We start from the raw sequence: 19,815 nt of genomic DNA, 5'->3' as shown, positions 1-19,815 counted from the left end.
ATTTGGCTTCTATAAATAAGAACAAGAGGATGAGAATCAGGGTTATAAGCCAGGTAAACAGTGAATTCTCACAGGTTTCAGAATAATATGTTGTCTTCTGGTGCCCTTTTACAATTAGTCTATGGCTACATCTTGAATGATAAATCATTATATATAAAAGGTCCTCCATATTATAGTGCAGGCCCAGCACATATGCATCAGGTTGTCCTCTGAATAAACCTCCGGACTCTCCTACTTGGAGATATGCAAAAAATGATCAATCTTTGGACTCTTCCACTTGGAGATGTGATGAGCCTTGAACAAATGATAGTAAACATTCTTGAGGTTAAACATTTGGGGAAACTGCCATTCTGGGAGCCTAGCCAGATACTCAGAAAGATATCTCATGAGACGCCATTGTACGGGTTGGCTCACCTGCCAATGGGAACATCTGGAGTAACTGGAAGTAAGTTTTCTTTGTTCAAGGCCGTATTTAAGTCTCCACATGGTTGAGTTGTGTTGGAATCTTACCCATGGAGAGGACACTCTGCCTGGGACTTTCCCGTGTGGGACCCTGATTTAGCTGTACCCTTGGATTCCCAGTGCTTTGAAAGATCAGGTGCTGGTGCCCCCACTCCCCAAATTGGTGATGTCGTAATGTATAGCTTTCTGTGTCTTTGTCACTTTTGCTGTGATTAGCTGTGTTATTAGGAACTGTTAGTTATTGCTGTTGTAAATCCTATGTAATATTCCCTCTGTCTTTTAACAAAAGCATTATTCCATTGGGAGTGTGTCATATTGCACACATCTACATGACACAAAAACAACTAATCATTTCCATTACTTCTTAACAAAGGAACCATATAAATAAGTCATTTGTCAATGGGAAAATATTAGGGTGTGCATACATGTAGTGTGTGTGTGTGTGTGTGTGTGTGTGTGTGTGTGTGTGTATTGGAGGTGCAGTGAGGGAAGAAGTAAGCAATCATTTGGATGGATCTATCTCTATTCCAACAGACATTTACTGTATCATGTAGATTCATTCAGTAATAACTAGAGTGTCAAATATTAGGGAATAAACAAAAAGAAAAGCTGGAAAGCCAACTTCAAGAGATTTGCAAATCTCATGCAATCCACAATACAATTTGTAACTCAGGTTCATAATTACTAGACTTTAAGATAAACCATAGTTTTTCATTCTATATATATATATATATATATATATATATATATATACAGAGAGAGAGAGAGAGAGAGATGGATGGATGGATAGATATAGATATGTATATAGATATAGATAGATATAGATAAGTATAGATAAAGCTAAAGATATAGATATAGATATAGATATAGATATAGATATAGATATAGATATAGATATAGATATAGATATAGATATAGATATAGATATATCTAGATATATATACATATGAACTCTGATCCACTGCTAGATTCCTCCCAACGTGTAAGCCAGGGACTCAGGAAGAAGTTGACACTGGAACTCTGGAAGCAGCCTCAAGAGCTTCCTGCTGCTGCCACTGCCACTGCTTGACTACCTTCACCACCCCCAGGGATGGGGCCGGACTGCTCTAAACTCAATCCCACAGTTTCGCACTAACCTGCTCTTTGGCCTTTGTGGGTTGAGAAGTCTGGTAACTGCCACAGCTCAATGATTCATGGCCCTTAGGCCTGCTCCAGCCTGCTGGCTCCTGGTCTCATCTGTCCTGGCATGGCCCATGCTGGGCTGTGCTCTGCTCCCAGCACCATGCGGTACACCTTTCCAAGTAACCATCCAGGCTCTCCTGGGCTGGAGACCTTTTTCCCTCTGGTATTTTGTGGGTTCAACAGCTCTAGAATTTGTTTAGAGCCATTTTTTACAGGTGTTTGGATTGATTTGGGGGAGAGCTTAACCAAGTCCCTGCTTTCCAGCAGTCATCTTGGCTCCACCCCCAACATGTTCCATTGTTAACCATACAATGTCAGGTGAATTTGAAAACAAAAATATCCTGAATATGTCTTGTGTAAATCCTGTGAAGGATTTCTCAGAGGACATGGACAAGACCAACAGAGGAGGAAAGGACATGAAAAAGCTGCAATCTGTATCAATGGAGGGAATACACACTCTGGTATGATCTCAGGTCCACTGACATAGCAATTAATTTTTAATATGAATTATCTATTCTTGATTAAAATTGAATTTTCTCTGGTGTGTAGGATTTTAAAGTGAAGGCTAGGACATGTAAATCATTTTTTTTTAAGTGTTACCAATTCATCTTTATACAAAACATGGAAGTTAAGTTGAAAATTAAATTGTGATACATAAGTAACTTAGGTAGTGTAAAGTGTTGGTGGGTAGGTTTTGATCAACATGAAACCTATTTGTCACATGCACAGCCTCAGTGGGCAATCATGGAAAACCTCAAAACAACCCTTTATTGAATATTTTAAAAGAGTACTCTATTACATAGGAACATATCTCTGTCATTAGTTTAAATGGCCACTGGATGTCACTATTATATTAAGCCTGTGGCTTAATTATTTTCTGTGGATAATTTGCTGATGATATTTTAGGGTTTAAAAATCTACCACTTTAAGGAAAAAAAATTCAAATGCAAAATGAATAGCAATCTCAACTTAAAATCATTTACATTTAGGATATGTGCTATTTAAAGTACACTTATAAACTATAAGAAATTTAGCTTTTTTGAGGTAATTTGTAATGAAGTCAAGAGTTTTCTTGGCAAAGATTTTTTTTTCATAAAGAATACTCTATCACTATCTTCACCTTCACTTTGTATTCAAGAGTAATGATTACATGATTGGAATTGTGAGCAATTATTCTAGATCTTCCTGCTGGCAAATACTAAATGGAAAATTACGTGCCTCCAGCAATGTTGCCTTATTTACCCATTCCCAGCAATTTGAGTTGTTCTTTTATTTGCTAAATTATTAGAAAATAAGGATAGTGACCTTCTTATCTATTTGAGCATGTCTCTTGGATTTCCTAACATAGGCCACCTTATCATTACGAAATAAGAATTAAAGAAAATAAATAATTTAGGTATGATATGGACCTTGTACAAAATCTGCTTCTTTTACAATCTTGGTAGAGTGAAACGTAATGCAATTAAAGAATAAATTATAAATAATTGAAGTGAGCAGATTTAGTTGAGCTTCTGGAAATAGGCCATGAAGCCTTGGACTGATAAAGCAATATATTTGTAGATGGCAAGGCATGGATGGCCTCCATTGCTGGCAAAGAATTTTACACTTTCAGGATCCCTAGTTAAGGTCAAATTTCAGGTTACAGTGATGTAATTATGCCATATGTTCATCATACTGCATCCCTCCTCTCCCATAACTCACATTTATTTGACTGACAGATATCTACAGAACCATGGGATCATAAACTTAGAATAGGAAGAGATCTTAGAAGTCATCTAGTTCAAACCCCTTCTTTTTATTATTATTATTTATTTAATATTCTTAGTTTTCAGCATTTATTTCCACAAGATTTTGAATGACAAACATTCTCCCCATTTCTATCCTCCCCCCACCTTTCCAAGATGGCATATATTCTGATTGCCCCATTCCCCAGTCAGCCCTCCCTTCTATCACCCTGCTGCCCCCCATCCCCTTTTCCCTTACTTTCTTGTAGGTCAAGGTAGATTTTTATGCCCCATTTCCTGTATATCTTATTTCCCAGTTGCATGCAAAAAACCCTTTTTTCTGAACATCTGCTTTTAAAACTTTGAGTTCCAAATTCTCTCCCCTCTTCCCTCCCCACCCACCCTCCCTAAGAAGGCAAGCAATTCAACATAGGCCATACACGTATCATCATGTAAAACCTTTCCACAATACTCAGGTTGTGAACAAGCCCCTTCTTGAACAGGTAAGGGCAGTGATGCATGGAGGGTACAAGTGACTTGTCCAAGGTTGCAGAGATAGGAAATCCCAGTGAAAAGTTATATAAAGGAAAGAGTGTTTCACATTTGAATTCAGAAGAATGGACTCTACCATTTACTAGTTTTATGATTTGGGGCAAATCACTTCGTTATCTGTAAAGTGAGCATAATTATCCTTACCCTACATAATGAAAAAGGTAGTATTAGGATCAAATCAAAAAGAAAACATCATGTTTTGCAAATCCATAGCATTACTCAGATTTGGGCATCCATGATATTATTAATGTATTTTTATTGTTGTTACTAATAGTAATATTAATGAAGTACAATTTAGTTTGTTTAAATGTTGTTAAAATAGCTATATATTATATAATTGTAACTTATAGAAGTATGGATTCATAGAATTGAAAAGCTAGGAGAAAATTTAGCAGGCCTTGAATCTTGCCCACTCATATGACACCAATTGAGACAACACACAGCTGGAACTGATTCTAACCAGCCTGCAAGAGCCAGGTGTTAAATTTTCAGTGTGAGCATTTGCCTCTCAGAAATCAGTAGTCTCTATAAATCAATGTTTAATTTATTATTTTGTTGATTATCTCGACTTCAGAAAGTATCTTTAATGTAGATTAAATTTAAAAATTTATGTTTTCCCCAGATATTATGGTTGTTAAATATTTACCAGCACATTCCTGTACTGTTTGAGCTAAGCAAGGGTACAACAGAATGCTCAGGGAATAAATTCATCACCGAATAAGAAGGCTGATGGCCATAGGCTAACAATATTTACAACAACAACTGGCACTTACATAGGGCTTTATGGTTTGCAAAGAGCTTTACATACATTGTCTTGCAAGTCTCATAATACACCAGGCAAAAGCCCTAAAATGAGACTAATTTCTATAATAAGGCCTATAACAATAAGAAACTCACTACTTCCCAAGCAACTCCTTCCATTTTAAGACAGCTCTGATTGTTAGGAAGTTTTCCATATATTGACTTGAAATCTGTCTCCCTGTAACTTACCCATCCCCAAATGGTAATTTGATAATTTGAATTCAAGAAATATATTGCAACTCTTCAGTAGAATCAAGCTCTTTTAATTCAGGGACTTTTTCATTATTTTTAAATTTATTTCCTAGAAGATGTTGGGCATGTAGTCAGCACTTAATAAGTGTTTATTAAATTGAATTCAGTACTCACTATGTGAAAGGCATTGTGTTAGGCACTAGGGATACAAAGATGAAAAAAAGACAAGAGCTCTTCACCTCAAGAAGCTTAGACTTTTGTAGGACAACGAGACATAAAAACAAGTAACCAAAATTCAAATGTGAAAATGATTATATACAGAGGAATGATCAAACTGAGTTGTTGGAGAGACTCAAAGAGGAAAAGAAAATCACTTCCAACTGAAGGAATTAGTTAAGGTTTCATATAGATATTAACATCTGAACTGGCCTGAATAAGAATGATTCTTAGTCTGTGTTTCCCTAGGATTTGGTACATAGTAATCAGTGATGAATCCTTGTAAACAATTGGTTTATTTCCTAGAGTTTCAATTTCAGTTATTGAAATAATTAATAATTTCACTAAAGTAGAACAAAAAATGAAACCCAAAGCACTATCATCATTTCTATGTATTATTAACAGAATTTTGCAAGAAGAAACAGAAAAAAATGATTAAAAGCCACTACAAAATGTTCAAAATATCTGGAAGTGAAATCTACCATGGTATACTCACAACTTATATAAACATAGCTACAAAATGTTCTATACAGAAATAATGGAAACATTATATAGTTGCAGGTATAAGTTGTTTATTTTGGGCCTGTGCTGGTAAAACTGGTGATATTACCAACATGATTTCATAACTTTAACTTAATACAAATCAAACAGCTGTGGAGTTACTTTGTAGAAAGAAAGAAAAATAATAATATTAATCTAAAGATATAAATGGCCAAGAATTTCAAGGGAAATGATGAAAAAGTAGGAATGAAGGGGAGGCTAGATCTTAAACTTCCCTTTGAAACTGTAATCATCAAAATTATTTATGGCTGGTTAAAAAAAATTTGAAAAGCTGATCAATGAATCAAATTAGCTTAACAAGACACAAAAGCAATTGAATATCAACTTTAGTGTTTCATAAACCCAAGGACAGCAAATTCTTGGATAAGGACTCCCTATTTGAAAAGAAAAACATCCGGGAAAACTAGAAAGCAATCTAGCAGAAATTTATCTTAGACCAACATCATATATTATATAATACAAAAGGCTAGGAATGGATACTTGACTTAATATAAAAACAAAATAACTAAAATTTACAGGAGATTGTGAAGAGATAATGTGCATAAAGGATAAAGAGGGAGAGAGTTTTTGATTAAATAAGTAGAGGTCACTCGAGATCATAAAATAGACAATATCAATCACATAAAATTGAAAGATCTCTTACAAATATAATCATGAAAGTAGAATTAGAAAATAAGCAGTACATTGAAAAAAATTGGAGCTTGGAATCAATTTTGTTTGTAATTGTGTAATTTTGAATAGGAGATGTTAAAACATTTTAACCACATTTATTTGGTAGGTAGAATGAATTTTGGGGATGGAAAAATGAAGGTATGGAGATCATATCAGAGATTTTTTGTTTATATTGCTCATGATGTGATAAAAACCTAGACTAAGAATGTGACGGTGAATGGCAGGGAGGGAATTGATGTGAAAGTAATTGAGAAAGAAAAATTCAAAGGATTCAACATACTCATATCCTCCTCCTCCTACACACACACACACACACACACACACATACCCCTACACACTGATTCTAATTCTTTCTAACTGTTTTTTTAGGTCTGAAGTTCTAAGAAACAAATAAATTCATCCAAGATTTGCAAACTATCACAGAAACAATCTAAGATAGTGATCATTAAACTTTTGTGTGTCATGGTTCCCTTTGGCAGTCTGGTGAAATCCACTCACTCCTTTTCAGAATAGTGTGGTTTTTTTTAATTCATAGTTAAAGTATGTGATAAATTTGAATTAGAGGTTAGAGAAAATGAAGATGTAAATTCTTTACTATTCAAATTGCTGGGCCTTTTGAAATTGATCCTCAGACCCCAGAATAAGAATGCCCAGTCCGCTGTTTTAGGAAGACCTCAAAATCTCGGTTACCTATACCAGCAGGGTCGCCAAATAATCATAATGCCAAAAGGTATTAAAGACAGAAAAATAGAGAGAAATAAATCCTTTGGGAATAAAGATTTTGATGTTGTATCAGAATACTCAGAAAGACAACAGAGAGAAATGTCCACAAGAAGAATGTTCCTGAGAGGACTTTAACAATGCAGTGATACCTTTCCTAAGCACTGGAAGTTTACCATGGTTTGAGTTGCTCTCTGTACATTGGCCCCAAGACTTCACTATAGAGGCTAGCTTAATAATTTCTAGCAATATGTTTACTGTCACCAGTATTTTTCACTATTGTATTGGAAATCTAGCAATAGCAATATGAGAAGAAAAAAAGAAATAGGATTCAAAATAGGGAATGAGGTAATAAAAGTATCTCTTTTTGCAGAGAACTTGACATATAATTAAAACTATTCTTCCCTTTAACATCTCAGAAACTATAGTACAAGAGGCCTGGCTTTATTCCTTACCACAATTCTGACCTAACTCAATGCTGCCAGTACTTAGTATGATGTTGACATTGACTTCTTACACAGAACTATATTAAGTAGTCAACTAGTGAAAACTTTTACAGTAAAAGTTATCACTGTATTAGTTTTCAACAATCTTTGAAGGTCCGTGCCATAACTCCTATACTGTTACTGCTGTTAAGCTCAGAATTGTTTAATCATGCAGAGTAAATGACATTACCTTATGCTTATACTTTATTTCATATTTTCTAACTTTAAATTAATTTGATTATATTTGCAAATTGACTTTTATTAGGCACAGCTGCATAATGCTTAATCATAGAAATCTTCCTTCTTGAATTTGTACTCATCCTTTTTCACATTTTGCATAAGTTGTCTAACTCAGAACAAAACACAGTGCCTAGCCCTAGTGTGGAAAATTAAAAAGTAAGGCATATTCTTGCTGCATTGAAAGCATGAACAATTTTACAATTTGCATTATGAAGTCAATTTTCTCCTGTATTTCTTGGATTCTAACATCTTATTTTAGACACAAGTTTATAGTTTTTTGCTAGTCACTTTTGTTGAAATATCTTATCTTGACATGAAAATTGTGCATTTTCAAATTTAAAAGTAAATGTTGACAAAATTATATTTTTAAAGTTTTAGATTATTTGGAAATAATTTTCTGATTTGCTGCTTGACATTAAGAAATATAGAGCATATAGTGATGAAGAGCCAATAAAAATATGACATTTTCACATGACAATTTATAACAATCTGTAATGAGTACAGATATTTTTATCACATTTTCTTCTTACTGAGTGAATACTCATAGTAAAATATTGCTGCTTAAAATTTTAAAGTGATATTAGTACTTTAAATTTGTACCTTCTTTGTTTCACCAAGTAAATTTTTTGTAGTGCTAACAAAAAAAAAATAACCAAATTTATACAGTGCTTTAAAGTTGGCAAAATACTTTAAAAATGTTACCTCATTTTATTTTCACAACCACCCTGGGATATAGGAGCTATCATTATCCTTGTATTATGGATGAAGAAACTAGGACAGACAGATGTTAAATGACTTGATCAGAGTTATATAACTAGTAAATAGCTGCATCCAAATTTGAACTCAGCTCTTCCTGACTCTAAGTCTTATGCTTTCTTCACTGTACCATCTAGGTTAGATCAATGTGATAACCAACCAAGATTCCATGGAGCTGATGATGTATAACTCCATCCACTGCCCAATGTAGAATTGAGGGACTTGATATGCAGAATAAGATACACATTTTTGAACACGACCAAAGGAAGAATTTGTTATCTTGACTACCTTTATTTGTTGCATTTTTATTGCATGGGATGGGAGAAAAAGTAAATGGTTGCTAATAGAAACAATGAAGTTTAATAAAGAATATATACATGCATAAGCTCCAAGGTAATATAAACTTGAGGCAATGAAGTCCATGGAAGAAAAAGTTCTGAATAGACTTTTCGAATCCTCCCTTTAGATTACTAGATGTTATTGCCCTGAACAAGACCTAATTCAAAGTTTCAATATTTTCATTTCCCCAGAACATAGGAACTATTCCCTTAGTTCACTGTCATCATATAGTATTTATTGAATGTGCTCAGTGTTATGAACAAGGTTTAATGCATAGCACAAGATGAGTTATCACAATACATGCTTCCTGACCTGAGATGCTCTTAATTTAAAATGAACAATAGTGGTAGAACGAACATCTAAGAGATGAGTGAGAAATGACTTTTCTTTCAAATATCTCTGACCCATGGAAAAATTCAATTGTGGACCACACTCAAATAAAAGCAACATATTACTAACTTCAGTTGATTTTGAATTCTGGGCAAGATTTTTTTTGAGTTCAATCCACTTTCAAAATTAAAAAAAAACATTGCATAGATGGCATGAAATACATTTTTAAATACTCATTTCCATATCCTGACCCTTTATTTGCTTTGGGGCAAAAGCTGAAAATATCCAAGAGAGGAAAACTATTTCAAGGGGTCAGGTAATAGATCTCCAGAAAGAAAGTTAAGAGTCAGTCAATACGATAGAGATCTCTTATTGGTGTATCGTCTGCAGCATAGGTAGAATATTGGATTTTGCTTCAATTCTGGCCTAAATAGAACAGAAGTGTCTTTTACAGTAGATTCCCCAGGTAGAAAAGGTTTTATATTTCCACTTTAGGGAAAAACTTCTAACCAGATTCACCACAGGTAGAGTAGTTTTGACCCCAAATGACTCCCTGGACTAAAGGCCTTTTAACTAATTTCTAGGCACAGTCTACAACTTAACAAAACCTGGAACAGAGGTGGTCAAAAGTGATTTTTTTTAAAGCAAACTCTTGATTGTCATAGTGACTGCTTTTAGTGTGCCACCAATTTAGTCACTAGTGGTATTACCCCAGGAATATCCTTTCAGTGGGCGTAGTATGAAAAATTATTTTTTCTAGTAATTACTTTTTTTTTGGAGGGGTAAAGACAGGGCAATTGGACTTAAGTGACTTGCCCAAGGCCACACAGCTAGTAAGTGTGTCAAGTATCTGAGGCCAGATTTGAACTCAGGTCCTTCTGACTCCAGGGCCCATGTTCTACTCACTGCACCACCTAGCTGCCCTAGTAGTTACCTTTTATAAGTAAAATCCCAGGAAATTGATAGCTGACCTTTTTCAAATATCTTTTTTTTTTCTTTTTGGTCCATGCTTATTCTGTCCTTTTTATTCTTTCTCTAGTAATTATTCATAGTATAACATGTCTGACACAACACTTAATATAACCACAGTTTCTATTTTAGTTTTCCATGACTTGCATTTAACCAACTGCTTTTTAACATGCTGTGACTTTCTCTTATAATGTCCAGAACTAGAGAGCTGTCATTCAATTTCAAGGTTCTTATTCTATTTAAAATATCCATGTCAATAAGTGATTATCAACAAGTGAGTCTTGGATTATGTATTATATAGTATCTTCTATTTTTGTTCTATTTTGCTTTGTCTCCATATGGTTAGGGAATTGGAGATGGAGTACAGGGTAGGGAGGGTTAAGGATAAAAGCAGATATGGATACACACATATGTATAAAAATATACGTACGTGTATCTGTGTGTGGAGGGGGTGACTGCCACCACCCTATCACCCTCTTTATTCTAACCTTTCCAACACCAGTAATTACCAGACTCTACTGTGAGCCTGAGGCTGAAGAAAAACATCTTCCAAATGGTTCTGAGATACATATTTTCTGGGCCCAGATATGGAATTATCTGCTGGCTGCTTCTTCACAAAGAAAATGAGTATTCATACTTTGTTCTTAGTATGCCCTTCCAGGAAGGTTATTTACCCTTAAGTAGACAAAGTGGTAGGATCTCATTTACTCAAAATGACTTCAATTACCCAGAGTTTGTTACAAACTTTGCTTCTGGGCATGAATTCCTCTGCCTTATGCTCCTTTCCACCTTGAATCAAGAGTTATGGGAAGGAACTTTTTGGTCAAAGTTATATTAAGCCTTAAAGAACTATGAATGTGGAATGGAAGTTGGGGGGGAAGAGGGGATTCTATGGGTGGTGAATCAGTACCTGCAGCTGTCCCATACATAAATTTCTTTAGCAAAAAGGAGTTTCCCTGTATGTTGATTCATTTTCTTAGGTTCTAAGATAGCCAGGCTCAGAAACTAGTAGAATTCAGGACTAGAACTTCTGTGTTTTCTCTCCTTCCCTCTCTCCTGTTTCCTTCTTATTTTTCACACATGGTCTCAAGGCCAGAGTCTCTGCAATTAAAAATAATAATAGTAAACTAATCTGATCATTTTATTCTAGCTCCCTCCCTCCTTACTTAAATTTCTTTGTTTTATTCCTATGTATGCTATTTTCTCTAAAAGAATGTAAGCTTCTTGAGATCAAGGACTGCTTTATTTTTTGTCTTTGAATCCACAATGCCTAGCAACTAGTATTTACAAAACATTTGATAATTTACCTAATCCCATAAAGGAGGATAAAGGGGTAAAACTGTGCCCTTCAATTATATCTCTCTAACATGTTTGATGACTATTGACCTGGTAGATTAACAAACTCATCACAAAATCCAACAATCACTAAACTCCATGGCCATTCAGTTGAATTTGCTACATCTGACTGTACATGAGTAATTACAGGATATTTATACCCAGATAGAGTTGTCTTAGACAAAAGGACAAGATTAATTGAATCTAACCTCAACCCTCACATCTTTGCCTCAAAAGATCTAATGGATAGTGGAGCATTGTCTGAGATAATAAAGTAGAATAATCCACACTTACTGACCTTCAAAAAATTACATGTTGTAACCCCGGCATTTTAGTAGTAGCTCATTCAGGAAATTCAATAGGACATCCACTGGTACTACGAGATATGTATTGAAGCCAATGATAGAAAGAGAGAGAGAGAGTGAGAGAGTGAGAGAGGGAGAGAGAGAGAGAGAGAGAGAGAGAGAGAGAGAGAGAGAGAGAGAGAGATATTAAGGTGATTGAAACAAATGTGAAGACTTGAAGACTGAATCTTGGCCCAGGGTTTTCATTAAGTATTGGTGTTATTTGAGTAAGTTTAAGCACTCAAGGTAACTAAAAACCTATGTGTAACTTTCCTGATCAGGACAGGGATCTTTGAAAATATAATTTGGAAATGTAGGGAGAAAATGTAGCTTGCAAGATAAGGTGCATCATTATCTTAATCTGAGAAAGCTTGAAATGGCCCTAAATTCTTCACAGAGTCATGCTAGTATATCTGCTAAGTTCTTGAAGCATTAAAGTTATAAATGGATTAATGAGTTGGTTTTCTACTTAGAAGAGGGAATTATAAGCATCATACACATAGACAATAACTCAAAAATATCATCTTCCACCCAAATCTTATTGTTTATAACATGATCTCAGAGGCATTTCAGTTTTCTATTAAAATACAAATAACCATAAGATTTTAGACAAAAGACTCAAATATGTATGAGAATTTCTTTTTCAGGGGTGGAATGTAGAAGTACATCAGAGGAAAAGAACATAGGAGAAAGGTGATTATAGGGGAAGGTTGGAAGGAATCCCTATTTCACTTTTAGCTAAGAACTTGCTTAGAACTGTTTTCTTAAGACAAAAACAAAGTTATTTAGAACAATGGAAAACTAGATTAGTAGAATGAATAAACAGTTGAAATTTTAAAAAAAATCTGCAGAGAAAGACTAAAAATAGCGAATTGTGGCAGTTAGTTTGAAGAAGTGAAAGTTTGAAGCCTGCTTTAATTGTCTTTAAGCATTAAGAAGCTTTTATATTATTCTTATTAAGACAAGTTATTGAGGGAGAATGTTTCTTTTCTAGATTTAGAAACTGCTTGAGAAACATGATCTCCAAATTTAGAATTGAACTTTTAACTTTTTTAACTTCTTCAGGTATCTGGGAAACTAGTTGAAAAATCAAACAAAATGGATTTCAAATTTGGCTTCCAAGACTACTTTTAAAAATCTAAAGCATTATTCTTTAAAAAGTCAATGAAACTCTCCTATGAACTTCATGGTAGGATGGTGGTCTTGGTGAAAGCATTAGCAGAGATTAAATATTCAATTTTTAAGAAATTCAGAGGATAAAAGCTGTGTGCAACCTCTTGCCTGAAATTTGAGTGGTAAGTATAAAAATATCCTTTTGTTTTATGTTCTTTTGAAGGAGTCACATATAGTTGTAAGTCCTCAGTGCACCAATAAGATATTTTCTATATAGGAACAGCAAGTAGTAAACATTTATTGTTATTTATTATTGAGAAATAATTAGTAAGAACCACTCAGTAGATTTGGTGGGGGCTATTCATAATCTAAGGGGAAAAATATCACAGTGGCTCAACATGGTGACAATCTAAGAGACAAATAAGAAAACAAAAGTCCAGGGAGAAGATAATATGTTCAAGTCACAGCCTTGCACTTTGAGAGAAAAAAAGAAGTTTAGTCAAAACTGAACCACCTTTGAAAAACACCAGAGGTTACAATGAAACAAATATGTTGTGCTTCATTTTTTTAAGAATATATTTGACATCCAAAACTCTTTATGAAGATCTAGCTTTAAAAATAATAATAATCTAAAACTCTATTGGGAGGTAACTTTATTTTTAGGTGACTAAGTTTAAATTTACCTAAAATGTTGACCATCAGAAATACAGATACAAGATGACATCTGATAACAAGGTCTTTAATACATAGCTTCTTTTTTTTTGGAAGGAGGAGGGCAGGACAATTGGGGTTAAGTGACTTGCCCAAGGTCACACAGCTATTAAGCGTAATGCCTAGCTTCTAAATTGATTTTCTAGAGAATGTGTGACTTGCTATACTAACTGGGATTTATAATATGTATCAGCAATGTTCTGATATTTCCATGGGAAACAGGTCAGAGTCAATCCCAAGACAAATTATGAAGCTGGTAAAACAATCTTTCACATCTTCTTAATCCCATTCTCTCACTTCCACACACCCTTTGACTCCACTATCACCACCAGGTGCCTGCTTGGGACTCCATTTCCACTGATTCCTACTCCTTCTTAGATGCTAGAATTTCTCCTATCTCCCCCCCCCCCACATAAAGATACATATATACATAATCTTGATGTATTAGTTGAAAATGCCTTTAGGTTAACCCCTTCAGGGATATTCTCATTTTTAATAATGTAACAAGCTCTATTCTTGTGTGCATATGCTCTTCTTACATTGATTACTTAGGGGAAACTTCTCTTTAAAGACAACCACATGAATCATAATTTACCAATTATGTATAATTAACTCAATTAGATAGCAATTTTGCATATATAACTTAGTTTAATAATCATGTAAGAGTGCCTCACAAATCCAAGTCAGGGAGAGATACACACATAATGAACAATAAATGAGGTTAAGCATCATGAAAAGATGTACATGAATAAAGTATCTATTAAGCCCTTGCTATGTGCAAACATTGTTCCAAGCAGTAGGCATGCAAATAGATTAATGAAAGAACATGATTTCAAGAAGCTCATATGGAAGGATACATATACATGGGCATAAAATCAAAGGATTTAACCTGTAGGGAAATACCTAGGTTAAAACTGAATAAAGCAATACCTTCTCTTAGGTCATACATTTCTGTTCTTTGCAGCAGGGATATAGATATTTCTAGTTAGAGAGACAAAATGAATATGTATTTGAGTGTTCCAGCCATAAGAAATAATTCCTTCTAAGACAGAAAGGAGCTCTGAGACAAACTTAAAAAGAGAACCCAGTTCAATCCCATGTGCAAGCTATGCTTAAGGAACAATATCGTTTCCTTTAAACAAACCAATACTTTCATTGCTTATCAGTTTTATATTCCTTTTCCAAATTTCAGTATACATACATATCAATGGTACTCATACTTCCTTCAATTACAGTGCCCATTCCATGTAATTCTTGCAGTGACAATGTGGTACATTTCAGAATCTCTGTTGAGTTTTTATTCTTATGTCTACAGAAAAAATTATCAATGGTTTGAGGACAGAGTTAAAATGTGGGTGACTGAGAGGGACAACTTGCCTACACTCTATTAGACCTGGAACTGAAAAGTGTAAAAAACTTTTATAGTTATCCTATCCCTGGTTTCTCTTCATTAATGCTGGGTAGAGACTTATCCCACAATTTTAGAATGAGGCTAAATTTGTTATAACTATTCAAATGTCTTACATTTGTTTGTGAAATCATGATCACACAGAGTTTTTATTGTTAAGCAAGTGATTGGGGGTCTATGTTTAAATAGGTGGGAGTTACTTAAGTCAAGTCAATAAGTATTCATTAAGGCTTACTACACACCAGACACTATACAAAGTGCCACATATACAAAATTATCAATTTTTGAAGATGATAAGAGGTTTCACTTAAAAAAACTCTAGTCAAATAAAATTAAATGAAAAAATTGATGACTTCACCAAACTTGTAGTATACATGCTAAATCCATACAAATCCTTAGCATTCCCATGTAATGCCAATGAAACCCAGAAAAAAAAAAGAAAGAGGAATTCCATTTAAAGTGACTAGAAAATATAAAAAAACATTTATGATTCTGCCTCCCTAGATTCACATCAGAACTATATAAAAACAAAACTAAACTATTATTTGAAGGAATATAATGCTAAATAATTTGAAAAAAAATAATTGTTTAGGGATAGGATGAGTCAAAATCTATTAATTTACTTATACATTGTAATACCAATCAAAAATCCAAATGATTTTACCTTTACAGAATTAGAAAATATTAATGACATTAATAATAAAGCAAAAAAGAAAAAGAAGTTGAAGGGAAATAATTAAAAGAAGCAATAACAAAGGGTGCATAACAATGCCAGTTATTAAAATATAGGAGTAGTAAATCTCAAAACAATCTTATACTCATTAAAATATACATTGAAATATAGCCTATACCACCTACAGTTAAATATGCATATTTAGGTACCTAATATTTAATAAACATGAAGATCTCAGCTACTGGGATAAGAACTTACTATTTAACTAAATTGTTGAGAAAACTAGACTGAATTCTAGAAGAATTTAGTTTTAAGCCAGCATTTCACAATCTATACCAAAATAAGATCCAAATGGCTCTGTGACTGAAATACAAAAGTAACATCATAAACTGATTAGAAAACCATAGAAAAATATTATCCATATTTTCAGGTAATTTTTACTCTTCATGACCCTATTTGGGCTTTTGTTGGCAAAGATAAGGGTGTGACTTGCCATTTATTTCTACAGCTAATTTTACAGATGAAGAAAACAGGATTAAGTGACTTGTCTAGGCTAACATAGCTAGTAAGTGTCAGAGGCCAGGTTTGAGTCCATGAAGAGGAGTACTGACTCCAGACCTGGCATTCTATCCACCGCACAGCTGTTTGTCCCATTAGATCTACAGAGAGAAGAAAAGTCCATGACCAAACAATGGAAAGAATGGATGATGAGGAATAAATGGATATTTTTAGCATATGTTAATTAAGAGAAAGATTAATTTATTTAAATTAATATATTTCTGCAAACAAATCCAATAACACCAAGCAGAAAAGGAAAACAACTGGGAAAGACTTTGATGCAAGTTTCTATGATAATGTTCTAAATTCTAGTTTTATAAGGAACTGATTCAAATATATAAGAATAATAGACTTTCTCTCAACAGTTAAATGGCATAAGCATATGAATAGGCAGCTCTCAAGGTGGGGGAAGACAAAACAACTCAGGCTTCTACAGTTATAATGTAAGGGGAAAAATATGCTCATACTCCAATGAGGGGATTTGTTTTGCTTGACTATGCATACTTGTTACAAAGATTTTGTTTTTCTTTTTTTTTTTAATTTAATTTATTTATTTAACATATTTAGTTTTCAGCATTGGTTTTCGCAAGAGCTTGAATTACAAATTTTCTCCCCATTTCTACCCTCCCCCCACCCACTCCAAGATGGCATATATTCTGGTTGCCTTGTTTCCCAGTCAGCCCTTCCTTCTGTCATCCCACTCCCCTCCCATGCCCTTTTCCCTTCCTTTTTTGTAGGGCAAGCTAAATTTCTACTCCCCATTGCCTGTGTATCTTACTTTCTAGTTGCATGCAAAAAGCTTTTTTTTTGTTTTTGAATGTCTGTTTTTAAAAACTTTGAGTTCCAAATTCCCCCCTTCCTCCCTTCCCACCCATTCTCCCCAAGAAGTCAAGCAATTCAACATAGGCCACATGTGTATCATTATGTATAACCCCTCCACAATACTCATGTTGTGAAAGACTAACTATATTTTGCTCCTTCCCACCCCATCGCCCTTTATTGAATTTTCTCCCTTGACCCTGTCCCCTTTTGAAAGTGTTTGTTTTTGATTACCTCCAACCCCATCTGCCCTCCCCTCCATCATCCCACCCCTTTTTATCTTCTTCCCTCTTCTTTCCTGTGGGGTAAGATACCCAATTGAGTATGTATGGTATTCCCTCCTCAGGACAAATCTCATGAGAGCAAGATTCACTCATTCCCCGCTCACCTGCCCTCTCCCCTCCTTCCACAGAACTGCTTTCTCTTATCACCTTTATGCGAGAAAATCGACCTCATTCTATCTCTCCCTATCTCCCTCTCTCAATATGTTCCTCTCTTATCCCTTAATTTGATTTTATTTCTTTTAGATATCTTCCCTTCATCTTCAACTCCCCCTGTGTCCCCTCTCTCTCTCTCTCTCTCTCTCTCTCTCTTTGTATATATATATATATATATATATATATATATATATATATATATGTATATCTATATACATAGATATATACATACATACACATTCACTTATATATATATATATATATATATATATATATATATATATATATATATATATATACACATAAACATGTATACATATATGCATATTCCCTTCAGCTACCCTAATACTGAGGTCTCATGAATCATACATGTTATCTTTCCATGTAGGAATGTAAACAAAACAGTTCAACTTTAGTAAGTCCCTTGAAATTTCCTTTTCTTGATCTTTTTATTGATTACCTTTTCATGCTTCTCTTGATTCTTGTGTTTGAAAGTCAAATTTTCTATTCAGTTCTGGTCTTTTCACTGAGAAAGCTTGAAAGTCCTCTATTTTATTGAAAATCCATATTTTGCCTTGGAGCATGATACTCAGTTTTACTGGATAGGTAATTCTTGGTTTTGATCCTAGCTCCATTGACCTCCGGAATATCGTATTCCAAGCACTTCGATCTCTTAATGTAGAAGCTGCCAGATCTTGGGTTATTCTGATTGGGTTTCCACAATACTCAACTTGTTTCTGGCTGCTTGCAGTATTTTCTCCTTGATCTGGGAGCTCTGGAATTTGGCAACAATATTCCTAGGAGATTTTCTTTAGGGATCTCTTTGAGGAGGCGATCGATGGATTCTTTCAATTTCTATTTTGCCCTGTGGCTCTAGAATATCAGGGCAGTTCTCCTTCATAATTTCTTGAAAGATGATATCTAGGCTCTTTTTTTGATCATGGCTTTCAGGTACTCCAAGGATTTTTAAGTTATCTCTCCTGGATCTATTTTCCAGGTCAGTGGTTTTTCCAAGGACATATTTCACATTGTCTTCCATTTTTTCATTCCTTTGGTTCTGTTTTATAATATCTTGATTTCTTATAAAGTCACTAGCTCCCACTTGCTCCAATCTAATTTTTAAGTTAGTATTTTCTTCAGTGGTCTTTTGGATCTCCTTTTCCATTTGGCTAATTCTGCCTTTCAAGGCATTCTTCTCCTCATTGGCTTTTTGGAGCTTTTTTGCCATTTGAGTTAGTCTGTTTTTTAAGGTGTTGTTTTCTTCAGTGTATTTTTCTGTATTTTTTTGGGTCTCCTTTAGCAAGTCATTGACTTTTTTTTTGTGGTTTTCTCGCATCCTTCTCATTTCTCTTCCCAATTTTTCCTCTACTTCTCTAACTTGCTTTTCCAAATTCTTTCTGAGCTCTCCCATGGCCTGGGACCAGTTCATGTTTTTCTTGCAGGCTTTTGGTGTAGGCTCTTGCACTTTGTTGACTTCTTTAGGCTGTATGTTTTAGTCTTCTTTGTCACCAAGAAAAGAATGCAAAGTCTGAGACTGAATCTCGGTGCGTTTTCGCTGCTTGGCCATATTCCCAACCAACTAACTTGACCCTTGAATTTTTCAGTGGGGTATGACTGCTTGTAGACTACAGAGTTCTATGTTCCACGTTTGGTGGGGGATGTGCCAGCTCTGCCACACCAGCACTGCTCCTTCCCCAAGAACCCCCAACCCAGACTGGGCTTAGATCTTCAGCAGGCTGTGCACTCCTGCTCTGATCAGCCACTTAATTCCTCCCACTAGGTGGGTCTGGGGCCGGAAGCAACAACAGCTGTAGCTGCCCCACCTCCACTGCCCCTGGGGCTGGTAGCCCAACCGCGAACTCCTTCCACTCCCGCAGCTTTTCTCACTAACCTTCTCTGTTGTCTTTGGTGTTTGTGGGTTGAGAAGTCTGGTAACTGCTGCGGCTCACTGATTCAGGGGGCTAGGGCCCACTCCTCCCGGCTTCTGGTCTGGTTGGTCCGAGCCACTCAGGCTGGGCTCTGCTCCGCTCCGCTCCCAGCTCCCAGCTCCCAGCTCCCAGCTCCATGTGGGATAGACCTCACCCAGAGACCACCCAGGCTGTCCTGGGCTGGAGCCCTGCTTCCATCTGCTCTTTTGTAGGTTCTGCCCTTCTGGAATTGGTTCAGAGCCATTTTTTATAGGTTTTTGGAGGGACTCGGCAGGGAGGTCACACTAG

At 35.2% G+C, this 19,815-nt stretch overlaps 1 pseudogene; it reads left to right on the top strand.

Annotated features, from left to right (window-relative positions):
- Nucleotides 1-252: 252 nt before the first annotated feature.
- Nucleotides 253-19,815, top strand: part of LOC118834678 — a 37,443-nt pseudogene continuing 17,880 nt past the window's right edge.

This window comes from Trichosurus vulpecula, chromosome 1, assembly GCF_011100635.1.
Source record: "Trichosurus vulpecula isolate mTriVul1 chromosome 1, mTriVul1.pri, whole genome shotgun sequence".
Classification (NCBI taxonomy): Eukaryota; Metazoa; Chordata; class Mammalia; order Diprotodontia; family Phalangeridae; genus Trichosurus; species Trichosurus vulpecula.
Note: the sequence above shows the minus strand (reverse complement) of the source record. Positions and strands in the feature narration are given on the sequence as shown.